We start from the raw sequence: 5,865 nt of genomic DNA, 5'->3' as shown, positions 1-5,865 counted from the left end.
GTTGGAGACACTTCCAACTAGATCATAGCCTATTTCATTCAGTTATTTGTCCACTTCTAAAACATTTTACTAAACTATTTTATTTAATGTGGCCTGATAGTATTTATTGATCTGAAAGGTTGTGCTCATCCTCAGTAATCTTGTTTAAAAAACAGTTTTGACTATTAACATCGGTCACCATCATCAATTTCCTACACTTCCCCAGAAATTAAAGAAGTAGACAGTTCTGGTATAAAGTGTGGTTAATTGAAGCACAGGCTTGATGGCATTTAATTCTGTTAATTTTACTTTGTGATCTTTGGCTATTCCCTAACCTACCTGAAACTTTTAAAAATGTGAAGAATCATAATAATACCTATTCCATACAGTTACCTGGAGAATTTTAGGATATGCTATATGTAAGGCAGTTTGTGTAGTGCATTACACCAGGAATATACTAAACAGATTATTACTATATTATTTTTCCTGATAAATATTAGAAATAAGCCTTAGAATTTTGGAGTTTTGAAAGTAGTCGTATTAGTTTTCTAGGCTTGCCATAACAAAAGACCATAGACTGGGTGGCTTAACTGACAGAAATTTATTTTCTCACAGTCCTGGAAGCCGGAGGTCCAAGATAAACGGTGTCGTCAGGGTTGGTTTCTTCTGAGGCCTTTTTACTTGGCTTACAGATGGCCACGTTCTCCCTGTGTCTTCATATGGTCTTCTCACTCTATGTGTCTGTGTCCTCATTTCCTCAGGAAACCGGTCATATTGGATTAGAGCCAGCCCCTATGACCTCATGTTACCTTAATTACCTCTTTAAGGACCGTACCTCCAAGTGAAGTCACATTCTGAGGTATGGTCAGGGGGAGGTTAGAACTTCACCATAAATTTTGGAGGGAAACAGTTGAGCTGCTAAGAGTAATTGTGTCAAATTCACTTTAGAAAACTCTGCAGTAGTGAATTTTCCCATCAGGAAATATGTACTATCATGTTGATTGCCACAGCATCCTACACATGGAAGGGACCTAAATATCCATGAGTGCTCAGGTGGACAAAGAAAATCTGGTATATGCTTACAATGGAAAAGCTTAAGCTAAGATTTCAAGAAATGAATAAAACCCTGTCACAGGAAGTGGCTGCTATAAGACTTCAGGTCAAAACAGAAACAGATGGTTTTGAGACTCCATGAAGGTCTAGTAAGTCCTTGACTGGTCCTTCAAAGACAGCTTAAACTTAGGGCTGTGAAGGCAGAGAGTGGTGGCCTGGGGAATGACATCACCTATTTTCTTGCTTAACTGAAATGGGAGAGTGACAGATTTATAATTCCCACAAGAAGGAAGTCAGAAGCAATGGTCTAAAGACTTGACTGGGAAGACACTTTTGACAACAGAGATCAGTGTCCTTAAATTTTTAATGAAGTAAATATTTTTCTACTTTTTACCCTCAGGAGGTTTTGAAAACTCTTTTATAGATAATCTTCCCAAGATTATTTAAGTGTCGATACATCATAAATGATACAGAAGTGCTTTCAATTCTGGAGTCAGGGAATCATGTATAGTTTATTTTGTTTTGTTTTTGGAGCTGTAATCCTTTTTATTTTCCTATTTTATTTCCTATTTATTTTATTTTATTGATGTTATTTTAAAATCAAGCATAAAACAAACATCAGTTGTTAAACACTAACATGTTCAAAGTACATCATTTGTGCAAGAGAAGGACTAAAAACAAAAATGTGTTTCCAGAGATCCGAACAAAGTGTCAGGGCCTCGCCTCGCACAGCCTTCCGATGGTGCCTCTTCATAATTGCTGGCTCTAAACAAGGTTGCAGAATTCTTTGCCAGGTATTTTAGGAAATCATGAAGATAATTCAGTAATAACACGAGGTTCTTCTCACCCAGAGCTGTGTAGGCCAATATCGCTCTAGTTCGTAAAAATAATCTCAGTAGATGTGGTGCCCAATACACCTGGTCATGGGTGCATCCAGATGGTTTGCGAGAGTCTCCGTGTCCCGGGGTCTCTCAAATTTGTAGAGTAGCTGAGTGCCCAAAAGTACTTTGAAGTATTCCTTTATCCCTGCCACAGCCTCATTAACTGCATACTCCTTATTATCTGTGTTTTCCTGAGATTTCTTGTATTGTACGTAGAATGGAGTCCACGTTTTTCTTGGCAGGAAGATAAAAGACCTGTTGCTGCCTGGTAGTTAAGTCCTAATCTTCAACAAACCACGGTTTTAGTTCTTTAAGAATCTTTACTTTAATTCTGTTCATGAATAACTTCCTCAGTGTCAACAGTAGGATCCACTGGGGCCCTTTACTTGTGAGGAGGCAGAGCTGTCTCCCTGGTCTGCCACCATCTGCATTTCCAGGTATTTTCTGTTTGTTCTTTTTGGCTTTCAGTTCAACATTTTTCTATTGGCAGAACAGACATCATCTTTTCTGGGGCAGCCCCCCTCATCTTCCTCTCTGCATATTGCTCCTGACTGGCTATCTGAAGTTCACACTGTTTCTGCAGATTGGTATCCACATATTTGAGTATTCTGCTTTCTAGAACCCGTTCAATCCCAATTTTTATTCCAACCACTGTAATGTAAAAAGTATTTCACTTGTTTGTCCTTTATGGCAACCTTTACATAAATGTTGTATAGTTTATTTTGTAAACTGTTTTGCTTGTAACTCTATCATCTGTATTCTTTGTCAGCCACAGTTCTTACTACATTTCCCTTATACCATATACGTCAGTCTTACAGAAATGCACTAAAAATCTGAATGGACTCTGCTTTCTCCCAGTTGTTTCCATATGCATGTGCTCTTCACTGTAGGAATGCCCTTTACCCATGCACTGGCTGGCTAATTTCTCATCCTGCAAGATTTGGTTCAGTCACAGCATTCACAAGGGTGCTTCCCCTGATCGTGCACTAACCAGAGTTTGGTTCTTTCCCTATGCAACCATTTCCCATGTTTCCTGCTTTCATAGTGCTTATCCATAATGCTTACCCAATGCTCTAAAATTCTGGTTTATTTGTCTATTATTATAATAGACTATGAACTGTTTCAGAATAAGAACCATGGTTTCTAAATGTTTCCATCTTTTGCAATAATGTAACACCTGGAAGATTATAGCTAATTAATGAAAGCTTGTTAAAAGAATAAAAGAATGAGTAAACATAACATGAACATAACATACACTAATACCCAACTACATACATCAAGAGGAAACTGTCCAAAGCCAAGTTCAGAGGGGTATGATCCTAAAACTGCATCGCCTTACTACCCTTCCTTTACTGTCAATGTCATTGGAAATAAATCTGATTCTCAGTGTTGAGTATGAAATGATAAATGATAAAGCAAATCTCTGAGCTCTTGCAGTCAGAGGAGATGCTCAATGATACCGTACATGAAGGAAAAACCATTTCTATTTCGCCATAGCAAAGGAAACCATTTTCAGCTCAAACATCATCAACAAGAAAGTTAGTTTCATCCAAAGGAACAAATTATAGTAACACTTTCACAACAAAAGCAGATGGCTGACCGCAAAACACAGAGGCTGACCACAGAAGTAGGAGTCAGAGAACAAAGAGTACTTCAATTGGAAAGAAACAAGACAGAAAGCTACAGGGCACCCTAGAGGCCAAACACGTGACACTTATTAACACATGAACTAATGGGTGGCCTTTAAAAAAAAAAAAACACATTTAAAGGACAAAGGCCGATTACTTCAAGTGAACCTGAAAAGTATAATAAAAATTTCAGAATTATCTTCATTGAAATTGAGCCAGCGATGGAAATTATTAGGCATACCCAAAAGAGAAAGAGATATGGCCAGCAATTCAGTCACTATAAACCAATGTCCCAGCAGGCGGGGCTGTTTTGTGGAGTAGTGAAAAGAATTCTAAAATTCATCTTCAAGGGAAAGTATGAGAATAATCAGAGAATTTTTGCAAAAAAAAAATAAGATAAACTGCAAAAGTGAAACAATGCATCGTATATTTTAAAATGATAATATTGGGGTGCCTGGGTGGCTCAGTTGGTTAAGCGACTGCCTTCGGCTCAGGTCATGATCCTAGAGTCCCGGGATCAAGTCCCACATCGGGCTCCCTGCTCAGCGGGGAGTCTGCTTCTCCCTCTGACCCTCCCCCCTCTCGTGCTCTCTCTCTCTCTCTCTCATTGTCTCTCTCAAATAAATAAAATCTTTAAAAAAAAATAAAAAAAATAAAATGATAATATTGATACACAAAGATTGATGGGAATAGAATAAGATCAATATTTATATGTTAATATATTAAAGGAGTGGAATCTTAAGTCAGTAATTACTAATCAAGTGATGGCAGAGTAAAGGCATTCAATTCTGTTCTATTCCCTGAAACTCACTGAAATCAGGGCAACAATAACACCAACAAAAAAAGAGCATTTCAAATTCAGTAAGAATTTTAGCTATGAAGTAATTGCAACCTCAGATCACTAGTTAAGGCTTCTCAAAGTATTATTATTTTACTAAAATTCTTATCTCATCTTCTTTTTACTTTGGTTTGTGGCATAATAGTTAATACAGTTGATGCTCCAGAGTATCTGTGCTTTCAGCGTCTTTCCCTTGATTTGTCATATCTCTCTGTCTCTCGTTCACTGTCTCTTTCTTTATCTCTGTCTTTTACACCCACACACACCCACACCACACATACCCATACTTCCACCCCCCCACGCACATTCCCCACCCCCACCCACGTACCCACAGCCACAGAGCCATCCCTTCATTCAGCTAATACTCACTAAGTCATTTACAGGGCAGCACTCCTCTTTAGGAACCATCATGTCTCTTTACAACATCATCTCGGTTCTAAGTATACATTTATACCAGACAGTTGTGTTGTTGTCATTATTGTTCGAGTTGTTGTATGGTTATTCTTTGTTTCATGATCTTGCCTGCTCTCCTGTTTTCTTCAAGTTAAGTTCAGGGAGTCAGTTTTTGTTGGGTCCTTTCTGCCTTTAAGATGCTGATTTACCCTTTTGATATTTTCTAGATGAGTAGAAAATAGGCTTATAAGCTGAACTTCTCTGGATTCTTAGTTTTTCAAGGTAATGTGACTAGGAGGAGGGTCTTCTCTACTAGTCATATTAGAGGTAGCATTTGAGCTTTCAGGGTGGTCCCTCTGTTGGCATGGAGGGAGGGGGAGGCGGAGAGGGAGAGGCAGGGGAGGTGGAGTGGGAGAGGCCAGGGAATAAGGGAGTGAGAGATTTATTTTAAGGAATTGGTTTATATGATTTTGGGGAAGTGATAAATCCAGAATTTACAGGTCAAACAGGCTAGAAACTCAGGAAAGAGTCGATGCCACTGCTGGAATTTGGAAGCACGGTGGAGACAGAACCCTCTCTTCCTTGGGGTCCTTCAGTCTTTTTCTCTATGGCCTTCAAATGGTTAGATGAGGCCCATGTACATATGGAGGATAATCAGACTACGTGTTAATCTCATGTAAAAAATATCTTCACAGCAGCATCTAGACTGGTATTTGACCAAATGTGTGGGTACCATGGACTAGGACTAGCCAAGTTGACACATAAAATTTACCATCACAGTGATTCATCAGTCCCCATTTCTCTGTCCCTTTTCTTTCCCCAAACAACGAGCAAATAGTGGCGTACAGAAGCACACCCACCCCCAGCCATTATTTATTTGAAAGAATTTGAAATCTTCCTTGTTCAAATTTGTATGCCTTTGCTTTATTTCTAAGAACCTATTAAAATATCTGAAATTCTATTTTTATCATACAATTATTTAATGATTTTGAGGCTTATTCTTTTATTAACTTTTTAAAAATGTATTTGTTTGAGAGAGAGAGAGTGCGAGCATGCCCGCGTGAGCTAGGGGGAGGGGCAGAGAGAGAGGGAA

General features: G+C 38.6%; 1 pseudogene; it reads right to left on the bottom strand.

Annotated features, from left to right (window-relative positions):
• Positions 1-1,703: 1,703 nt before the first annotated feature.
• Positions 1,704-4,787, bottom strand: LOC116648207 (annotated as a pseudogene).
• Between the last annotated feature and the right edge of the window lie 1,078 nt (positions 4,788-5,865).

This window comes from Phoca vitulina, unplaced genomic scaffold (assembly GCF_004348235.1).
Source record: "Phoca vitulina isolate PV1807 unplaced genomic scaffold, GSC_HSeal_1.0 scaffold42, whole genome shotgun sequence".
Classification (NCBI taxonomy): Eukaryota; Metazoa; Chordata; class Mammalia; order Carnivora; family Phocidae; genus Phoca; species Phoca vitulina.
Note: the sequence above shows the minus strand (reverse complement) of the source record. Positions and strands in the feature narration are given on the sequence as shown.